The sequence below is a fragment of the Heterocephalus glaber genome, unplaced genomic scaffold, assembly GCF_053883595.1.
Source record: "Heterocephalus glaber isolate CG9 unplaced genomic scaffold, H.glaber_assembly_v1.0 deba00001497, whole genome shotgun sequence".
NCBI classification, from domain to species: domain Eukaryota; kingdom Metazoa; phylum Chordata; class Mammalia; order Rodentia; family Bathyergidae; genus Heterocephalus; species Heterocephalus glaber.
Genome location: NW_028258320.1, coordinates 49030517 through 49052317, shown reverse-complemented (window position 1 = coordinate 49052317; position 21801 = coordinate 49030517). Strand labels below are relative to the sequence as shown.

The window sequence follows — 21801 nt, the reverse complement described above, 5'->3', positions numbered from 1 at the left end:
GGAAGGAGCTGGAGCAGAAACTTGAATATTCATGGACATCTGCCAAATATCCATATATATTTACATACATTTAGTAAATGTGGTTAAAAATACTTGCTGAGACAGATTCTGCCAAGTGTCATTTGTTCTGCTGGGTGATGTAATGGGAAGAGTACTAGCAATCAGAAGGCCTGGGTTCTAATCTTTGTTTCATACAAAATTACTATAAAGCCTTGGGTAAATCTTTTTATCTCTGGCCCTAGTTCTTTATTTCTGAAACATAATGTTATTCTGTGCTTTACCTGTTCTTCTAGAGCAGCAGTCAGAAAAGTTTAGCTTGGAAACCAAATTTTCACCATCTGTTTTCATAATTTTATTGGAACACAGCCATGCCTAGTCACTTATATATCATCTGTGGGTGCTTTTGCATTAAAACAGCAGAGTTGAGTAGTTGCAACAGAGGCTTTATGGCCTACAAAATCTAAAATATTTGGGGCCGGGGATTTAGCTCAGTGGTTCTGCCGCCTGCCTCACAAGTGGAAGGATCTGAGTTCGATCCCTGGTACAAAAAACCCCACAAAAAACAAAAAACCTAAAATATTTATTTTCTGTCCCTTTAAACAGAAAGTCCACCAACCTCTTCTCTAAAGAACATTTGAAAAAACTGGGAAGTTTTTGACCATGGAGACTGAGAATGTTACTAGTATTGGGTTGGTGTGGGCCAAGAGTATCAAATGTCCTGTAGGGCACAATGTAAGGAAGAACTTATTGCCTGTAATTCCAATAGATCCAATATAAAGATTCTTTCTTCTTTTTGACTGTAAGGATAGCCTTTTTTGAAAGCTACATCAACTCTTTTTGTGACCGAAAACAACAGTTTCCCAATTCAAAGGGTTAGAAAACTTTTAAAAACTACTCTCCTAATCTGGGAAAATCTGTCTACCTAAAAACTTAAACATTGATTATACCTAGTGATATAATATTATAAGAATTCCCTTTAGGGGTTGAAGGGAGGGCAGGGGAATGGGGAAAAATAAGAACCAAGATGGATTATGTAAAGGTACAAATTTCCAATGATGAATGTCATTATATTGTATACCTTAAATGTACCAATAAAATTAATTTAAAAATAAAAAAGAATTCCCTTTAAAATAAAAAAGAAACCAGCAATGCTTGCAGTATACCTTTATAGTGGAGGCTGTAGTCAGCACATTAATGCCATCACTGTGAAGGATCTGAGATTTTACTTCATATTCAAGCTAACAGAGATGACCTGCCAGAATTTCATGGATGCTGGCGGAAAATATGAGATTCCTATGTCAGAGAAAAAAGGACTATTTCACAGCAAGATCACTGGCCAAAGTATCAGCAATTCATTTGCATTAGTTTTCTGATTTTCAATTCCATTAGGGTAAGAAGAAGAAGGCTAGATGATTATCTGAGTATATTTTGTGCTGTTATAACAGCACCACACATTGGGTTATTTATAATGAACAGAAATTTATTGGCTTATAAATTGGGAAATGTATTGGCTTATAAATCAGGAAGCCCAATATCAATGTTCCAGCATCTGGTAAGGACCTTTTTGTTTCATGATAACATGGCAAAAATCATTAAAAGGTTGAAGGGCAAAGAGAGGGCTGAGAGGAAGAGAACAAGAGGGAGCAAACCCATTCCTATGATAATGACATCAGTTAATTTATGAGGGTGAAGTCTTGATGGCCTAAACACCCTTTACAGGTCTCATTTCTCAATGCCAGTTAAATTTCAACATGAGTCTTCATGGAGAAAAATAATGGATTGTATCAAAGGAAGAGATCCCTGAGCTTAGCGAACCTAAATTTTTCAAAATGGGCAGTAAACAGGTTCTCCCTTAAAAGTAAATATTATATTTATTGTATGGGTAATAAGCATACCTACCTTTTTGCTCTGGATGGAGACCCTGTGTCTATCTTGCAAGGTTGTTCACTCTCCCAAGAAATAAGAAAAGTAAAGTAAATAAAACATATAAGAATTGAGAGGGAACAAAGAAGACTGTTATTGTTAGCAGATGATATGATTATTTTCATAGTGAATGCATGAACATTCAGAGACTTAGATGGAGTTGACCAAGATTCCTGGATTAAGGCTCTAAACTACTAAAACCTGTTGCATTTTTATAAAATATGGACAAAATTTTAGAACACATCATATAAATTACACCATTTATAAAAGTTGCAAAACCAAAATACTTATGAATAAATCTAACAAACTTTGTACCAAGTTTTAATAGATGAAATCATAAAAGCTTATCAAAAAACATCCAAAGAAGATGTACATAAAATCATGGGTAGCAAGACTAAATATCTTGAAATTGTATTCAAATTTACTTGTAAACTGAATGAAATTCAATCTCCTACAAGCTGTGTGTGTATGTGTAACTTATTTAGCAGAATGATCATCTCAATATATGTAGATAAAGAATTTGCTAAAATTCAACATACATGCGTGATAAAAATTCTTAGCAAACTGGAAGAGTAAGAAACTTTATTAATATGATAAAATGCATCTACAGAAAAGTCCTGCAAAACTCTCTGTTCTTCTCCATTAGGCAGACTATATCTTTTCATGCAGTTCCAGGCATATTCCTGAGATATGATGGTAAAGGCCAGAGAAAACAGACTTGTTTGTGTTTGGCACCTAGTCAGAAAGTGTATATTGTCAATGTAAGTGACAACCTCAAGTACATGATCAGTATATTTCATTCAACCCATGACAAGACCAATAGCATAGTCAAGGCAGAGATTGGGAACCTTGTCTTCAACAGAAAATCTATCTTCATCTTCCAGGACTCAGATCCTACCAACATAAAATAGGATGATGGGGATACTGAATGTGTTGTGGAGACCATCAGTGTCTTCTTCTACCATGTAGAAGGCTGAGGCAAACTTGAAGGATGGAGCCAAAAGGGTCATCATCTCTGATTTTTCTGTTGACATCCTTATGTTTGTGGTGGGCACGAACCATGAGAAGCATGCCATCTCCTATAAGATTTTTAGCAGTGCCACCTGTATTACCAACTTCTTAGCCCCCCGGCCAAGGTCATTCATAATAATTTTGGCATCACAGAATGACACATGACCACAGTCCATGCCATCACTGTCATCTAGAATAACGTGGATGATGGCTCTGGGACACTTAGTGTGATAGCTGTGGAGCTGTCCAGGACATCATCTTTGTATTCACAGGTACTGCCAAAGATATGGGCAAGGTCAGAATTCAGCTGAACGGGAAGCTCACTCTTACACCTTCAGTGCTTTGGCTGGAATTGCCCTCAGTGACCACTTTATTAAGCTCGTTTCCTGACATGGTAATGAATTTGGCTTCAGCAACAGAGCAGTGGATTGTATGTTCATTTAGCCTCTGAGGAGTAAGAGCCCTATAGACCCCAAAAAGAACATGAAAGGAAGAGAGGGGTCTTCAGTTTCTGAGGAGTCCCTATCACAACTCATTTTTCCAACATGTTGAGAATCTCTCCTCACAGTTTTGTATTACAGACCTCCTGAAGAAGGGGAGCAGTTTAGGGAGGCCTGCAGTGTAGGGGGCTACATATATTCAGTAAATTCCACTACACCCAACAAAAATCATAAAAATAAAACAAACAATAAAACCTACAGCTACATCATTCTTAATGATAAAAACAAGGATTTTTTTCTTATCACTTTTATTCAACATTTTACCTTTCTTTTCCTTTTCCTTTTTCTCTTTTTGAGACAGGGTCTTGCTATGTAGTTCAGGGTGGACTTGAACTCACTATGGCAATCCTCTTTCTTCAGCCTCCTTAGTGCTGAGATTATAGGTGTACATCACTATGCTGAGTTTCAACATCATAATTCAAGTCCTAGACATAGGGGAAGACAAAGATATAAAAGACACATCCACTGAAAACATAGACATTAAATTGCAGTCTACATGATAATCTACATATAATATCCCCCAAATCTATAAAACCTAGAACTAAGTGAATTTACCAATAATGCAGAACATAATATCATTATATATTGTGAATTCCGTTTACATATGAACTTACAGTACATATTAGAATTTGAAATTTACAAAAAATGCCATTTAAAATAGCACCAAAAAGATATAAATATAGCACATTTTATAAAGAATATTTATGATATAACTAAAAAACAGGAGTGAAAGAAATCAAGTAAATGGAGAGAGATAAAATGTGTTCATGGATTAGAAGTCTCAATATTACCAAGATATTAATATTCCTTTGTATTATCTATAGATTCAATTCAATTCCAATCAAAACAACGGAAAATTATCTGCAATGTGTATCTGTTTGTATATAAGCTAGAACAATGAGATATAATGGGTAAAACAGTTATGAAAGAGCAGAACAAAGTTTGACCAAAGTCAGAAGATGCTTATTTTAAGACACTATAAAGATAATCAAGGAAATATAGTATTGGTAAAAGGACAGACAAATATGTCAGTAGAAAAGAGTAGGAAATTTAGAAGTAGATCCACACAAATAATGTTGACTGATTTTTTACTTTTTATTTTTTAAATTTTATTTTATTGACAGAATTTAGGTATACAATATAATGACATTCATCATTGGAAATTTGCACCTTTACACAGTCTCTCTTGGTTCATATTTTTCCCCCTTCCCCTGACCTCTCTTCAACCTCTCCATCCCTCCCTATTTACAAAGACTTTGTTTCCATTTTTTCATTTTCTCATATTAATTCCATTCCCTTCTTTCTTTCCCACTACCCTTCCCACTTCCCCTTTCCCTTTGCCCCTTTTCTTCCTATTTCAAATTATCTATTTTAACATTTAGTCCTTATTTACACTTCCAGTTTCGAACACTAGAGAAAATATTTGGTATTTACACATGTGTGTCCTATTTATTTCACTTAAGAGTATGGCCGCAAGGTGCATTCATTTAGCTATAAATGTCTCTAATTTTTCATTTTTTATGGCTGAGTAGTACTCTATTTTATGAAAAAACCACATTTTCTTTATCCAGTCTCCAGTCGATGGGCATTTGGGCTGCTTCCAAGTTTTAGCTATCACAAACTTTGCTGCTATGAACATGGGTACACATATATCACCATGGTATGATTCTTTTAATTCTTTGGGGAAGATCCCTGGCAGGGGAATAGCTGGATCACATGGGACTTTCAGTCCAAGCTCTTTGAGGTATCTCCATACTGATTTCCACAGTGGTTGCACCAATCTACACTCCCACCAGCAGTGGAGCAGGGTTCCTCTTTCCCCACAGCCCCACCAGCATTTGTTATTGGTTGATTTCATGATAGCAGCCATTCTTTCTGGAGTGAGGTGGAATCTCAGTGTTGTTTGCATTTGCATCTCTCGAATGACCAGTGATGTTGAACATTTTTTCATATGTTTATTTGCTCTTTCTACTTCTTTGCCTGAGAAATGTCTGTTCATTTCAGATGTCCATTTTTGGATTGGGTCTTTAAATTTGGGAGGTCTGATTTTTTTAAGTTCTTTATAGAGTATAGATAGTAGACCTTTGTCTGAGGAACAGCAGGTGAAGACTTTTTCCCATATTGTGGGTTGTCTCTTCACACTGCTGGTGGTTTCTCTTGCTGTGCAGAAGCTTTTTAATAAGAAGAGGCCCCACTTGTTGATGGTTTGTGCTAGTTCATGGGCAACTGAGGTTTTGTTCCTAAAAGCTTTTCCTACACCAATGTCTTCAAGAGTTCTACCTAACCTCTGTTCCAGTCGATTCAGCATTTCTATTTTAATATTTAGATCCTGAATCCATTTTGATTTTAGTTTAGTGCATGGTGAGAGATATAGGTCTAGTTTTAATCTTTGGCAAGTTGAAACCCAATTTTTCTAGCATCATTTATTAAAGAGGCTATCTTCCTCCAGTGAGGGTGTTTGGCTCCTTTATCTAAGATGAGATGACTGTGTGTGTCTCGAGTTGTTTCTGCATCTTCTGATCTGTTCCACTGGTCCTCAGGTCTGTTTCTTTGCCAGTACCATGCTGTTTTATCACAGTAGTTTTGTAGTATAGTTTCAAATTGGGGGTTGTCATGCCCCCTGCCATGTCTCTGTTACCTAGAATTGCTTTTGCTATTCTGGGTCTCTTCTTGTTCCAAATGAATTTTTGGATTGTTTTCTCAAGGTCCATGGAGTGTGCTGCTGGGATTTCAATTGGGATTGCATTGAATCTATATAGCAATTTTGGAAATATGGCCATTTTCACTATATTAATCCTTCCTACTCAGGAGCAGAGGATGTCTTTCCATTTTCTGATATCATCTTCAATCTCTCTTTTCAGAGTACTATAGTTTTGAGAGAAGAGGTCTTTGATTTCTTTCATTAGATTTATTCCTAGGTATTTCAGTTTTTTGGATGCTATTGAGAAAGGAATTGTTTGCCCTATTTCTATCTCAGTGAGTCTATTGTTCGTGTAGCAGAAAGCAATTGATTTTTGTGAGTTGACCTTGTATCCAGCTACTCTACTGAATTTGGTTATTAAGTCTAGAAGTCTTTTGGTGGAGTTCTTTGCCTCTTTTATATAGAGTATCATGTCATCTGCAAATAATGACAATTTGACTTCTTCATTTCCTATCTTTATTCCTTTTATTTCTTTCTCTTGTCTAATTGCTGTGGCTAATGTTTCCAGAACTATATTGAACAAGAGTGGTGATAGTGGACATCCTTGTCTTGTTCCTGATTTTAGTGTGTAGGATTTCAGTTTTTGACCATTTATTATGATATTGGCTGTTGGTTTTTCATAGATGGCTTTTATCAGATTGAGGTAGAGACCATCTATTCCATTTTTTTGGCAGGGTTTTTATCATAAATGCATATTGGATTTTGTCAAATGCTTTTTCTGCATCTATGGAGATAATCATATGGTTTTTGTCCTTGGCTCTATTGATGTAGTGTATTACATTGATTGATTTGCATATGTTGAACCATCCCTGCATCCCTGGGATGAATCCCACTTGATCAGGGTGTATGATCATCTTGATGATCTTCTGTATTCTATTTGCCAGTATCTTATTAAGGATTTTTGCATCTATGTTCATTAGTGAGATTGGCCTATAGTTCTCTTTTTCAGTTGGGTCTTTCTCTGCTTTGGGGATCAAGGTGATGCTTGCTTCCAGGAATGAATTTGGGAGTATTGCTTCCCTTTCAATTTCACTGAAGCGTTTTAACAGTAGTGGGGATAGTTCCTCTCTAAATGTCTTGTAGAATTCAGCAGTGAAGCCATCAAGACCTGGGCTTTTCTTAGTTGGTAAGTTTTTAAGTATGTTTTCAAATTCATTGGTTGATATTGGATCGTTTAGAATATTTAGGTCTTCATTGAAGACCTAATGTTTGGTAATTCATATGTATCTAGGAATCTGTCCATTTCTTCTGTGTTGTCCATCTTATTGGCATATAGGTTCTGGAAGTAGGTATTGATGATCCTCTGGATTTCTGCTGGGTTGTTGTAATTTCATTCCTAATTGCACGGATTTAGGCCTTTTCTTTCTTTTTTCTGACAGGTTGGCTAGGGGTTTGTCAATTTTGTTGATTCATTCTAAGAACCAACTTTTGACTTCATTAATTATTTGTATCATTCTCTTAGTGTCCATTGAACTGATTTCTGCTCTGATCTTTATAATTTCCTCCATTGTATGAGCTTTGGGTTTGTCCTGTTCTTCTTTTTCTAGAATCTTGAGGTTCTGCATCAGGTTGTTTAATTGGGCTTGCTCTGTTTTCCCAATATGTATATTCATTACTGTGAATTTTCCTTGTAAGACTGCTTTCATTGTGTCCCATAGATTCCAATATGTTGTATTGTCATTGTCATTTAATTGAAGGAACTGTCTGATTTCTTCTTTAGTTTCTTCTGTGACCCATTGGTTTTTCAGAAGTGTGTTGTTCAATTTCCATGTGTTTATGTAATTTTTGCAGTTTCTTTTGCTATTGATCTCTAATTTCATTGCACTATGGTCTGATAATATACAGGGGATAACTTCAATTCCTTTGCACTTACTTAAACATGTTCTATGAGTGAATATGTGGTCTATTTTGGAGAACAACCTGTGTGGAGCTGAAAAGAATGTGTATTCTGATTTTGTGGGGTGGAAGACTCTGTAAACATCTGTTAAGTTCATTTGTTCAAGAGTTCAATTGAGTTCTAGTATTTTGTTACTTATTTTTTGTCTAGTTGATCTATCTATTTGTGACAGTGGGGTACTGAGGTCCCCCACTGCTATTCTATTAGTGCACATATGACTCTTCATATCCTTTAGAACTTGTTTTATATAGTTGGGCACACTAGAGTTTGGTGCATAGATATTTATTACTGTCATCTCTTCCTGATGGATTGTTCCTTTTACAAGGATGTAGTGTCCTTCTTTGTCTCTCTTAATCGGTGTTGGTTTGAAATCCACTTGATCTGCAAAGAGGATAGCTAATCCTGCTTTTTTGGGGGTTCCCGTCACATGGTGTATTGTTTTCCACTCTTTAACTTTCAATCTATGACTTTCTTTTTGAATTAAGTGTGTTTCTTGTATGCAGCATATTGTTGGATTTTGCTTCTTGACTCATTCTGCCCATCTATTTCTTTTGATTGGTGAATTGAGACCATTAACACTGATGGTTATAACTGATACATATTGACTTATCATTTTCATGACTTTTTCTTTTTGTTGCATTTTCTCCATTTACATTTAATTTCTTGTGGTGCCTGATGGATTCATTCTGCTGTGCTTCCTGGAGTTGTGACCCTCATTGTCTGTTCCTATGATGTTATCTAAAATTTCTTGGAGTGCCAGTTTGGTATTCATGAAGTTCCTAAGGTGCTCTTTGTCATGAAAGTATCTTATTTCTCCATCAATTTTGAAAGATAGTTTTGCAGGGTACATCAATCTGGGCTGGAAGCTTTTTTCCTTTAGAGCTTAGAATACGTCACTCCAAGCTCTTCCTGCCTTGAGGGTTTGTGTTGAGAAGTCTGCTCTGATTTTTATGGGCTTTCCTTTGTATGTGATTTGTTTCTTTTCTCTAACAGCTTGTAGAACTTTGTTCTTCTGTTGAGTTTCTGGAATCTTAACAATTGTATGCCTATTGTAGAATTTTTTTTGATCAAGCTTATTTGGAGTCCTATATGCCTAACTTATCTGTATGTCAAGTTCTTTTCCACAGCTTGGGAAGTTTTCTGCCATTACTTCTGTGAAGTTTTTTTTATGTCATCTGCACTCTCTCCTGTTTCTTTGTTGACTCCAGTCAGTCTTATGTCATTCTTCTTTGCATCATCTAGCAGCTGCTGGATTGATTTCTCATGGTACCTCACAATTTTCAAGCAATTTTTCTTTTCCTTTTCACTAATTGCAATCTTATCTCCTATATCTGAAATTCTGTCCTCACATCGCCTCATTCTGTTGTGTAGACTTTCAATGGAGTTTTTAATCTTTTGGAAATCTGTTTGTATCTGTTTTATGGATTCCATTTGTTTTCTATGTTGAGATTCCATCATGTTCCCCAGCTTCTCTCTAGATTTATTAATCATGTCTTGCAGTATGAGCACAATCTCTGCTGTTATCTGAGAGATTATTTCTGATTTCAGTTTTTCCAGATCCTCTTTTGCTGCCAGTTCAGGGAGTCCAGGTGCTTGAATATCAGAATATTCCATCTTGTTTCCCTTTGGAGTTGCTGTAGGTGATCTCGAAGTCTGGTTTTGAGATTTGTTTAGACATCTTCTCATTTCAATGGAGTTGGTGCTGTCAGCACCTACACAGTTCACCTCTTCTGCACTGGGAGCGGTGGAACAGTGGCCCAGAAGCCCCTTCCTTTGGGCTGTGAGAGGTGGAACGGCCTGTCAACTGATTTTTGACAATGGTGCACAGGCAAGTCAATGGAGAAACAATGCTGGAACAACTGAATGTTCATATGTTGAAAGATAAATTTTGATACATACTTGATACTTCATAAAATATTAGTTTAAAAATGATGATATACCTAAATGTAAAATCCAAGACCTATAAAAAAAAGTGTAGTAGAAATCTATGTGACCTTGGAATTGACAGAAAATTTTTAGAAATATCAAAAGTGTCATGATTCTGGGATGGACAGGGAAAATACAAGATGAGCCAGGGATATTTGTGATGCCAGAAAATGCTGTTCAAAATAAAATGAATCATAAATATATATGCACCAAATATGAATGCCCCCAAATATACAAAACAAATATTAATGGACATGAAAAACCAAAAAAGCTCTAATACAATTGTAGTGGGGGATCTCAATACCCCTTTATCACAATTAGACAGATAATCTAGACAAAAAAAAAAAACAGCAAAATTCTAGAATTAAACCAAGCTATTGAACAAATGGACTTAATAGATGTTTACAGAGTATTCCAGCCCACAAAATCAGAATACACATTCTTTTTGGCTGCACATGGGTCATTCTCTAAAATCAACCACATGCTAGCTCATAGGACATGTCTAAGTAAAGGTAAAATAACTGAAGTTACCCCCTGTGTATTTTCAGACCACAGTGCAATAAAATTGGAGATCAATGACACAAGAAACTGCAAAACTCCCACAAACACATAAGAATTAAATAACACCCTCCTGAACAACCAATGGGTCACAGAGGAAATTAAAGAAGAAATTAGCCAGTTTCTACAAGTAAATGATAATATCAGTACATCATACAGGAATCAATGGGACACAATGAAAGGATTTCTATGTGGGAAATTCATAGCAGTTAATGCCCATATTAGGAAAACAGGGAGAAGTCAAATAAATAACCTAATGTTATTTATAAGAACCTCAAACTCCTAGAAAAAAAAGAGCATAACAAACCCAAAGCTCATACAAGAGAGGAAATTATAAAGATCAGAGCAGAAATCAATGCAATGGAGACTAAGAAAATGATACAAAAAATTAATGAATCAAAGAGTTGGTTTTTTGAAAGAATAAATAAAATAGATAAACCGTTAGCCAACCTTATCACAAAAAGGAAAGAAAAGGCTCAAATCCATGCAATTAAGAATGGAAAAGGTGAAGTCACAACAGATCCAGGAAAAATCCAAAGCATCATCAATTCTTATTTCGAGAACCTGTGCTCTAATAAAATGGAAAACACAGAAGAAATGGACAGATTCCTAGATACATATGAATTACCAAAGTTAAATGAGGGAGATATAGAAATTCTAAACACCCTAATTATAATGAGAGAAATTGAAAATGTAATAAAAAATTTACCAACAAAGAAAAGCCCAGGTCCTGATTGCTTCACTGCTGATTTCTATGAGACATTTAAAACAGAACTATTGCTATTACTCTTTAAACTCATCAAGGAAATTGAAAGGGAAGCAAAGCTTCCAAATTCATTCCTGGAAGCAATTATTACTTTGATTCCAAAACCAGGGAAGACATAACCCAAAAAAAGAACTACAGGCCCATCTCCCTAATAAATATTGATGCAAAAATCTTCAACAAGATACTGGCAAACAGAATATAGAGGGTCATCAAGAAGATCATACACCCCAACCAAGTTGGATTTATCCCAGGGATGCAAGGATGGTTCAACATTCTTAAATCAATAAATGTAATACACTATATTAGCAGAGTCAAGGACAAAAACCATATGATTATCTCAATAGATGAAGAAAAGGCATTTGACAAAATCCAACACCTATTCATTATAAAAACCCTGCAGTAAATTGGAATAGAAGGTCTTTATCTCAACTTGATTAAAGCTATCTATGAAAAACCAACAGCCAACATCATACTAAATAGTCAAAAAGTGAAAACTTTTACACCATAATCAGGAAGAAGACAAGGATGCCCACTATCACCACTCCTGTTCAATACAGTTCTGGAAACATTAGCCACAGCAATTAGAAAGAGAAAGAAATAAAAGGAATAAAAATAGGTACAGAAGAAGTTAAACTGTCATTATTTGCTGATGATATGGTACTTTACATAGAAGACCCAAAAAACTCTACCAAAAGACTTCTAGACTTAATTGACAGATTCAGTAGAGTAGCTGGATATAAGGTCAACACTCAAAACATAATAACCTTCTTATACACAAATAGCAGACTCACTGAGAGAGAAATTAAGGAAACAATTCCTTTTACAATAGCATCCAAAAAAATGAAATATCTAGGAGTCAATCTAACAAAGGAAGCAAAAGATCTCTACACTGAAAACTATAGCACTTTGCAAGAGGAGATTGAGGAGGATATATGAAAATGGAAAGACATTCCTTGTTTCTGGGTAGGAAAAACCAATATTGTGAAAATGGCCATACTTTCAAAAATGTTATATAGGTTTAATGCAATCCTGATTGAAATTCCAACAATATATTTCACAGAATTAGAGAAAACAATCCAAAAATTTATTTGGAACCAGAAGAGACCTAGAATACCAAAAGAAATTTTAGGCAACAGAGATATGGCTGAGGGTATTACAATCCCCAACTTGAAACTATATTACAAAGCTACTGTGATTAAAGCAGCATGGTATTGGCAAAGAAAGTGACCTGAGGATCAGTGGAATAGATTAGAAGATGTAGAAATAACTACAGATATGCTCAGCCACCTCATCTTTGACAAAGGAGCCAACCACCCTCATTGGAGGAAAGATAGCCTATTTAATAAATGGTGTTGGAAAAACTGGATTTCAACCTGCCAAAGATTAAAACTTGACCCATGCCTATCACCATGCACTAAATTAAGATCAAAGTGTATTAAAAATTTAAATATTAGGACAGAAACACTAAATTTGCTGGAAGATAAATTAGGTAGAACTCTTGAAGATATTGGTATAGGAAAAGATTTTATGAACAAAACCTCAGTGGCACAGGAACTTGCACAAAGAATCAACAACTGGGATCTTATCTTATTAAAAAGCTTCTGCACTGTAAGAGAAACCACCAACAGAGCTAAGAAACAACCTACAATGTGGGAAAAAATTTTCAGCACCTGTACCTTAGACAAAGGACTACTATCTAGAATATATAAAGAACTGAAAATAATCAGACCCACAAATTCAGAGACCCAATTCAAAAATGGGCATCTCAAATGAACAGACAGTTCTCTGACAAAGAAGTAAAAGCAATAAATAAATGTACGAAAACATGTTCAACATTGCTGGTTATTCGAGAGATGCAGATGAAAACAACACTGAGATTCCACCTCACCCCACAAAGAATGGCTGCTATTAAGAAATCATCTAATAAGAAATGCTTCTGGGCTGTAGGGAGAAAGGAACCCTTCTCCATTGTTGGTGGGAGTGCAGATTGGTGGAACCACTGTGGAAATCAATATGTAGATACCTCAAAGATCTAGGCTTAGAGGTCCCATTCGACCCACCTGTCCCCCTGCTGGTTATCTTCACAAAAGAATTAAAAGAATATTACCACAGCGATATATGTGCACCCATGTTTATAGCTGCACAGTTCCTAATATCGAAAGCTTGGAAACAGCCCAAATGCCCATCAACTGGAGACTGGATAAAGAAGATGTGCTTTTTTTTTTTTTTTTTTTTTTTTTTTTAAATAAAATGGAGTACTACTCAGCCGTAAAGAATGAGAAACTACAGACATTTATAGCTAAATGGATGCATATTGAGGCCATCCTCTTAAGTGAAATAAATAGGACATATATGTGTAAATACCGAATAGTTTCTCTAGTGTGAGAAACTGAAAGTTTCTAATTAAGGATATGTATGGATGAAATGGCCTAATAAATTTCTCGGATTGTGTTTCCATTGCATGTCATATGACTGTATCGAAATTTAAATTAGAGAGAAGTTTGGCTTACATGGAGTGTGCTAACTAACTGGAGCTTTTTTCTCAGATCATTATTTGTTCAATGTTGGTCTTTGGGGAACTTTCTGAATCAAATTACATCCTCTGGTGTCTTATTGGTGCTTGAGATGCTTTTTTAAGTTATACAGAATAATGTTTAACTGCTTTTCAATTTTGTTTTGTTTGAGTTCTACTGTATTTGAATATTATTGTAGTTTTTTTCCCCTTGCATTGTTCTTCTTTGAGTGGGTTTAATTTTTTGTGTATGTGTGTTTGTTTGATAAGAAAGTTATTTAATAAAAAATAAAAAAAATAAAAAAATTAAATGAAGAGGGCAACCCATTTGGGACCCCTCCTGTCTCTCAGGAGCCTTTCTTGTTCCCCAATAAATTTTCATACTCTTAACCTCCATTGTTCCTTAGAATTTATTCTTCAATTTTGGAGAACACAAACTCGGCATATCTGACATCTAGCATGTTGGGAGTTATAGCTATTCCTCTATATCATTTTGGAGGTTTCATCAAGATCATCTGATGGAGAGCCTAAGGTGAGGCTTCTGAGCCAGATGTAATCAAAGCCTCTACTGGATTATATCCATCCTTAGCTGATTTTGTTCAAGCCCCTCAAGGACAAGGCTGCCAAACTCCAAGTGATCATGCAGATGATGGAATCAATGACAAATGTGCTAGACTCCTTTACCAAGATCCACCAGCTTGACCTTGGAAGTAAAGTTCATAACTACTAACCTACAACATGACTTCTACCTGAGGCCCATTAGATTATCTCTCTGGAGAGGGGCCGTGACTGCAGTCTCCCTTACATCAGCCCTTCTCAGCTCAGCTTGAAGCAGTTAGATGGAAACTATGACCCTTCAGCCCTAACCATAGTTAGGGATGCTTCTTCAGAAAGGGGAATGATATAGACAGCTAAGGAAGGTAGAAATATTATAGTCAGTCAGACAAGGCTGGGCTCACATAGTCAGTGCAGCGGATGAGAACACATCAAAGCTGTGCCTGGAGGCATATCTGAAGAAGGTTAAAGTCACAATGGTCAGATTTGTATACTTCCCTAAGGGATGAACAGAAGCTTGGGATCATTGGTACCATCATTATCTCATTGGGGGTGCACTATCCTCTTCCATCCACTAAGACTAAGACCACTATGACTAAGACTACTAAGACTAAGAAGACTAATACTATAGATTATCGACCAAAGTTAGTGATGCCATCCATGTACCCTCATTACTATTGGGCCAATATTACCTAAGCAACTATACTTGCAATCTTATTTGTTGATTATAGTTTTTTGCCCACATTGTACCCACCCCTCATGACTTTGCTCTATAAAACTTCCTTGAGAAGTGGGCTCATTGGCAACCTATTTGGGACTCCTAGTATCTCTCAGGAGCTATTCTTATTCCTCATTCCTATTCCCCAATAAATTTTCCTGCTCTAAAATAAATAAGTAAATAAATATATAAAATGAAGAGATGTTAAAAGATCACAGAAGCCACACTGAAAGAACACTCAGTAGCTAAAGCTGAAAAAATAAAATACACAAACATATCTATCTAGATAGATACAGGTTTATTATGTATACCATACATTATATATTACACATTATGTATATTATATGTTATATATTACTTTTAAGATTTATTACTTTAAGATACATTAGTTTTAGGGTTTCAGTTGGTGGATATCTTTCTGAGAGGGTAAAGAGAAAGGAGAATAACTGTAGAGAAGAAAGCGGGGTAAGGCCAGTCTTTTGTTCCCAGGACCACAAAACAAAGCAAAGCAAAGCAAACCAAACCCAACCAAGAAAGGTAAGAAGAAAACTTCAGATGTTTCTTAACGATTTTATTTCTTTAAACAATCCTTAATCAAATATGGCAAAATGTTATTAAAAGAATATAGCTGAGAGTGAAGGCACATTGGTGTGGGTGGGTATTAATTGTACATTTTGAAATATTTCACAATGAAAACCATGTGAAAATGAAATACTTTTTTTTCCTAAAGATGCTATGTTGAATGCCACAGGGATCCATGGATTTCTTGATGCTGTTTCGTACTGTCATAGTCATCAGGAAGTAAAATAGATGGTAAGAAGTGGAATTGAAAAGAAGGGGACAATACTGAAAGACATTTAGAGGCCAATATGGGCAAACTTGGTGACCTGAGCAGAAGAGGAGAACTGAGAAATAAGAAATAGTCAAGAATCAGAGAGTAGAAGATCCTAGAAATTCAAGGACAAGGCAATTTTAGGGAGGAAGTGGGTAATGGGCACTTTAGTGTGGGCCTATATAAGCTCAGCACAGAGGCCATTCTAGAGGTCTGTGAACCTCTCAAGGGCCTGAGGCATAGTCAGGATCTTCCATTTCCTGCTACTGTCAGTGGCTGCATTGAAGCCAGGAGTGAGGGGAGTGACTCTAGTCTCATCCTCAGTTTGTTTGAGGACAGTCAACAGAGTTTTTCAAAACTTCCCTTCATTATTCTTTTTCTTTCTTTCTTTTTTTTAGAACTGGGAATCAAACTCAGGACCTTGAGCTTGCAAGGCAGATGCCCTTCATTTTTCTTGATGCAGCCCTATACTAGCAGCATAAAAATTATTTCAAAGTAGTACTGTCTAGTCTCGTATAAATTACAGAGAAAATAAAGTGTTGATATTTAACAATGGGTTTTTTTTGGAGATAGGATCTATTATGCTGCCCCGGCTGGACTTGAACTTCTGGGCTTATGAGATTCTCCAACTTCAGCCTCTAGAGTAGCTTAGACTACAGTAGCCACATGCCACTGCACTTGGCTTGCCTTAATTTTTGAAAAAAATCCCATAGTTCTGTTATTTTTATTATTAACATTTATTAATTATCAAAAAATATACAGAACAAAGTTGTTGTCAGCCTTTTTTAAGTGTATGGTTCAGTGTAACTGAGTAGTTCAATATTCAAGTCTGATTCTTTTTCTTGTCATCTCAAATCTGCTTCTAAGCCCATCTTAGTGCATTGTTTATTTCATTAATTCTGCTTTTCAAGTCGAGAATGTTCATTTGATTCTTTTTAAAAATAAGTTTCTATTTTTATTTTGTTTTTCTATTTATTGAGCCATTTGTAGTTTTTTCTTTTAATTATTTAAGTTTTTAATGCATGTTTATAATATTGTCTTTGAAGTCTTTGCTTGGCTCACACAAAGTTCTGTTAACTGTTTCTTTTTTTTTTCACAAACAATAGACATTTATTTCTCATAGAATCTGGGAAGTCCAAGATCAAGGTGTTAGGAGATTAGGTGTCTGGTGAGATCCTGATTTCTGGATCATAAATGTTGCCTTCTCACTGTGTCCTCACATGGTTGAAGGGATAACTGTTTCTTTTTTAAAACATGGGCCAGTTCCTTTCATCCCCTTTGTTGGCAACTGAACATTTCAGATACATAAAAGCTAATCTAGGTTTTTTCTATACCTATGAGAATTGTTGTTTTGCTCTTTTTCGTGGATCATTTAGACTTAATCCTTCTTTCCTGCACATTCTCTTTGATTTTAGAATTATAAGACTGAAAAAGAATTATAAATTGGATACTTTAAATTTTTTATTTTTACTTTAAAACTTGACTTGTTAGGGTTTGTTTCTGTGTATCCATAGCTTACCAATCAGCCAATCATTGTTCATAGGTTGTTTCAGACACTGGAACCACTGAGGCTTTCACTCTCTACTGATAGATTTCTGTGTGGTAAACACACTAGGCTTTGTGACAACTTTTAAGTCTTCCTCACCTTTTACATTCCTTATGGCCTCTTGAGTTTCCCTTGTGTTTGTGTACAGTTTTTCAGTTAGCCAGTAATGTGTCAAAAACTTAAATCATGTTGGGTATCCCCTGCATGTGCTAGCCTGCTAGTCAGCTAAAGTTGTGTGTAAAGCTTATATAGCTTCTCTAAGTTCCAAGATCTCCCTATTAAAATGTCTGGCTGTCTTTTTGGTATTACCTCAAGTAAAACTACAACCTTAGTCTCACACAACTGTGAGTTACTAACTGTGGATTAACTCATGGAAAGATATATGGAAGAAAGAATGAGAAACAAAAATGCAACATTCCCATACTTAATGTCCAGAAGTAATTATGGACACTAATTTGATTCTAGGACATTAAATTAGGTGCAAAATACTATCTTCCTTGTTGTCTCCTTCAGGGTACACGTCAAGTCTTTTGGCATCCTTAAACTATGTAGCAGGGTAAGGATCATAGGAGGAGATGAAGAAAGGACTATGGATAGATTTGTATTTGGGCTAAAATGTAGAACTGCTTTGATAATAGAACAACAAAGAATATCAGCGAGAGTAGGACAGCTAGTAGAATGAGCTAGTGAAGATTTAGAGTTCAGACCAGCACCTTCCTAATTAGCTAGGTCAGGAAAAAAAATCAAGGAAAAATTTAAAATTTCTGCTCTATAGTTTTATGATTATTTGGCTAATTGTCAGTTAATATCTAAGTCTTCTTGCATTGAGTCTTTATTCTTTCTGTTATGTCTGGTAAAAACAAGACAAGCACACATTTCCATGGACCCATAAAATCCTTCAGTTAAAAATTCTTCAGAATATTATCCTGTAACAATAACTTTCTGATATAATTGTAATTATAGTAATCTGATAATACTGGCAACCACCAAAACATGCTTCATATCTTTCTATTTTTATTTTTCTTGAGACAGTGTCTTGCTATGCAGTTCAGGCTGGCCTTGAACTCAGTATGTAGCCCAGGCTGGCCTTAGACTCAGGAGGTGATCCTCTTGCCTCAGCTTCCTGAGTGCTGGGTTTACAGGTATGCACCACCACACCCGGCTCTACTATGTTTCTATCCTGTGGTAAATTCATTAAAAATAAGCTAGTACTATTTTAATTTTTAAAAATCAGTTAAGGCATTGAGAGATTTATCTGTTGTCCAAGAGCTGTCTGTTATTCAAACTCATACCAATGTGGGATACAAATTTGTATCCAGGCGAATTCAAAACCTGTATGTTTAACTATTCTGCTGTATTGGGTCCCATAAAATACTCAATCCTGTACCTGCAAGTTTTAATGCCAATATTAGAATCATATTATTGTGCCTGTATCACCTGGTCTCTGCTTGAATGTTTTTCAGGATAGGAAATTCCCTTTCTTCTCAAGTAGCCCTATTCCTTATTTGATTCATTCTGTTGTTACAAAGTTTTCTCACGTAGAACTGAGATGTCTGTATTTGGTTACTCTTAAAAGGTTGGTAATCTTTGGTTTTGTTTTCTCGATCAGCGTTGGATAAATCAGCTCTCTCTTGTATATGAAACAAGTTGTATTTTGTTTTTCCTTTGCCAGGCTCAACAGGCTCAGAGGGTTTTTGTTGGTGTTGTTATTTTTAAAAACCAAAATTATTTCCCATCTTTGTAATTTCTTTGGGGATGCTGTAGGCAAGTGGTGGTAAACCTATGGCATGCATGCTGCAGTGGGCTGTTTATTATCATTAAAAGCTCTAAGAGGTTCACCATCAGTATTCTAGGTTATCATTGTGCTTCTGAGATTATTACAGGTAGAAATATAATACCACAAACCAGTCTGTTAATAACAAAATTAATAACACCTACTCTTTATTGAACTCTTAATATGTGGTATGCATATTGCAAAATATCTTTACGAAAACAGTATATGTTATTGAGGTGTAGAGTATTTATCTGCTATTTCTACAACTAATAAGTGACTACCAGACCAGAATTTGAACTAAGGTATGCTTGCACTTTAAACTCTTCAGTATGTTGCAGTTGACTGGTGTGAAATGCAGAGACAGTTATGCCTTCTGTATTATTTGTGCTCTACTTCTACTAATTTAGACTAAGATTGCATTAATGTTTCTGGGAACAATATCATAGCAATGACTTATAATAAAGTTGCATTCAACTAAAGCCTACAAATTTTAATAAGATCCTAAATACATGAGCTTCTATCTGGTCTGGCTTTCCCATATTACCTTATCAAACTAATTTTCAGTATAAATGCAGGACTTCATGTTCATGTCTTCATCATCCATCTTTCAGGTTTTGGTTTGAGTTTTTAGGTTGCCAAGATAATTTTAAATTTTTAGTCTGTCATCAATCATATTAACTCTTTCTTCTGGTATATGGAGGAATATCTTTGACATATAACCTTGCTTTGTATTTAGTTAGCCATTGATACAATTTCAAACAGATAATGGTTAAACAAAGAAAAAATAAGAACCAAGATACATCATGTATAGGTACAATCACCCAATGATAAATGTAAATGTATTGTATACTTAAATGTACCAATAAAAGAATTTAAGCAAAAAAAAAAAGATTCCATACAATATTTTTTTTTTTTTTTTTTGGTACCGGGGATTGAACTCGGGTCCTTGCGCTTGCATAGCAGGCGGTGAAACCACTGAGCTAAATCCCCAGCCCTACATACAGTATTTTTAAAGCAATTTTGAAAGGTACTTTTCTAAAGCCTAGGACATATGTTTGGCCATGTTCCTGGTTTTAAAAAATATTCTTAATACAATGATGATAATATCAGTTACAATTGTCAGCTGGGAAATAGTTTAGTACATATTTTACTCTTCTAATTAGACTCCTATCAGAAAGCACTGGGTTGGTTGAAATTCCTCATTGTTTACAGTAGATTTTAATACAAGGTTTATAATGTTTTCTAAGAAAATATCATTTATACTTCTTTCCAGATAGACATTCTTTGGTATACTACTATAATAGTTAAATTCAGCTTTGACATTTTAATTCCTCACTCATTATTTAATGTAATTCCATTATAGTAAATCCCCAACTTATGAACATTTGAGTTATGAACTTTCACAGATGCGAACAGATGTTGTATTTGGTTTTCTTTTTTTTTATTTTACTTGTATATTTGTATCAAAGATATATAAAACTCATTTTGTCAGACTTACAAATGAGTCAACTTACAGGTATAAGTTGAGGACTTACTGTATTAAAAACTATTAAGCTCATAGGTTTCCAAATAGCAGTAACTTCTGGAAATAGCGCTGGACTTGCCTTTAAAGATTCCTGGATTTGAGAACTGACTAGGCGGTGTGAACATGAGCAAGTCACTTAAATTTTGTAGATCATGGTTTTTTGAGATATAAAAGAGGGAAAATAGTACTAATTACCTGACCCCTACAAGTTAAAGGAGGTAAGGTTTATTTTAGTTCACAGTTTGTAGAGGTTTTAGTCCATAGCTGGTTCCAAGGCAGGGTAGCACGGCAGAGGGGCATGGCAGAAGAGAAACGGTCCACGGCAGGGCTGGCAGAAGGCAGTAAGCCTGCCCTCCAACTTTCCCTTTATATTCCATCTAGGCCACAAACCTATTGGTTGGTACCACCCACACCCAGGGTAGGGCTTCCCATTACCCACACCCAAAACTATGCTAAACCAATCAGTGGACTAATCCAATTATCATGCACCTTTAATTCATATTCATACACCCTAGATCTAGCTACTTCCAAAAAGCCCCACTTATGAGTGCATGAGGCTTTGCGGGGACATCTAGATACAAGCCATGACACATGAATAATGTGTTTATCTCTTGTAAAAAAGACAGTCTAGTTAATAAAGACTAGTTTATAAAGAGTGTTTAGGCTCTTTCCATTTTTTGGTTTGATATTCTTAGTATAGTCTTTTTCCCTCTTGCTTCTTGACTCATGGCCACAAAATGATTAATGTAAGTATGGGCTTCATGTCTATATTTAATGTTTAAAGAATAGGAAAGTGTAAAACAAATGAGAAAGACTGGTTGTCTCTTAGTGAGGCCTTGATTTTTTTTTTTTTTTTTTTGGTACCGGAGATTGAACTCAGGACCTTGCGCTTGCAAGGCGGGTGCTGGAACCACTGAGCTAAATCCCTGGCCCAGGCTTTGAGTTTTAATTTGGCAAAGAGAGTGGCCTTTGAGATGTCTTTCTGTAACTAATTGGGCTGAACTATGTTACATGGGCACTCTTTGCTTTAAGGAAAGTTAGGAAATCATATAGTGTA

The 21801-nt window shown here is 35.6% G+C and overlaps 1 protein-coding gene and 1 pseudogene across 3 annotated transcripts in view; both read left to right on the top strand.

Annotated features, from left to right (window-relative positions):
• Hpse2 (heparanase 2 (inactive)) overlaps positions 1-21801 on the top strand; it is a 905145-nt gene that overhangs the window by 112163 nt on the left and 771181 nt on the right. The window lies entirely within an intron of this gene.
• On the top strand, positions 1033-13521 carry LOC147825680 (glyceraldehyde-3-phosphate dehydrogenase pseudogene; annotated as a pseudogene). The gene has a single exon (XR_015440406.1). The product of XR_015440406.1 is annotated as a glyceraldehyde-3-phosphate dehydrogenase pseudogene (transcript).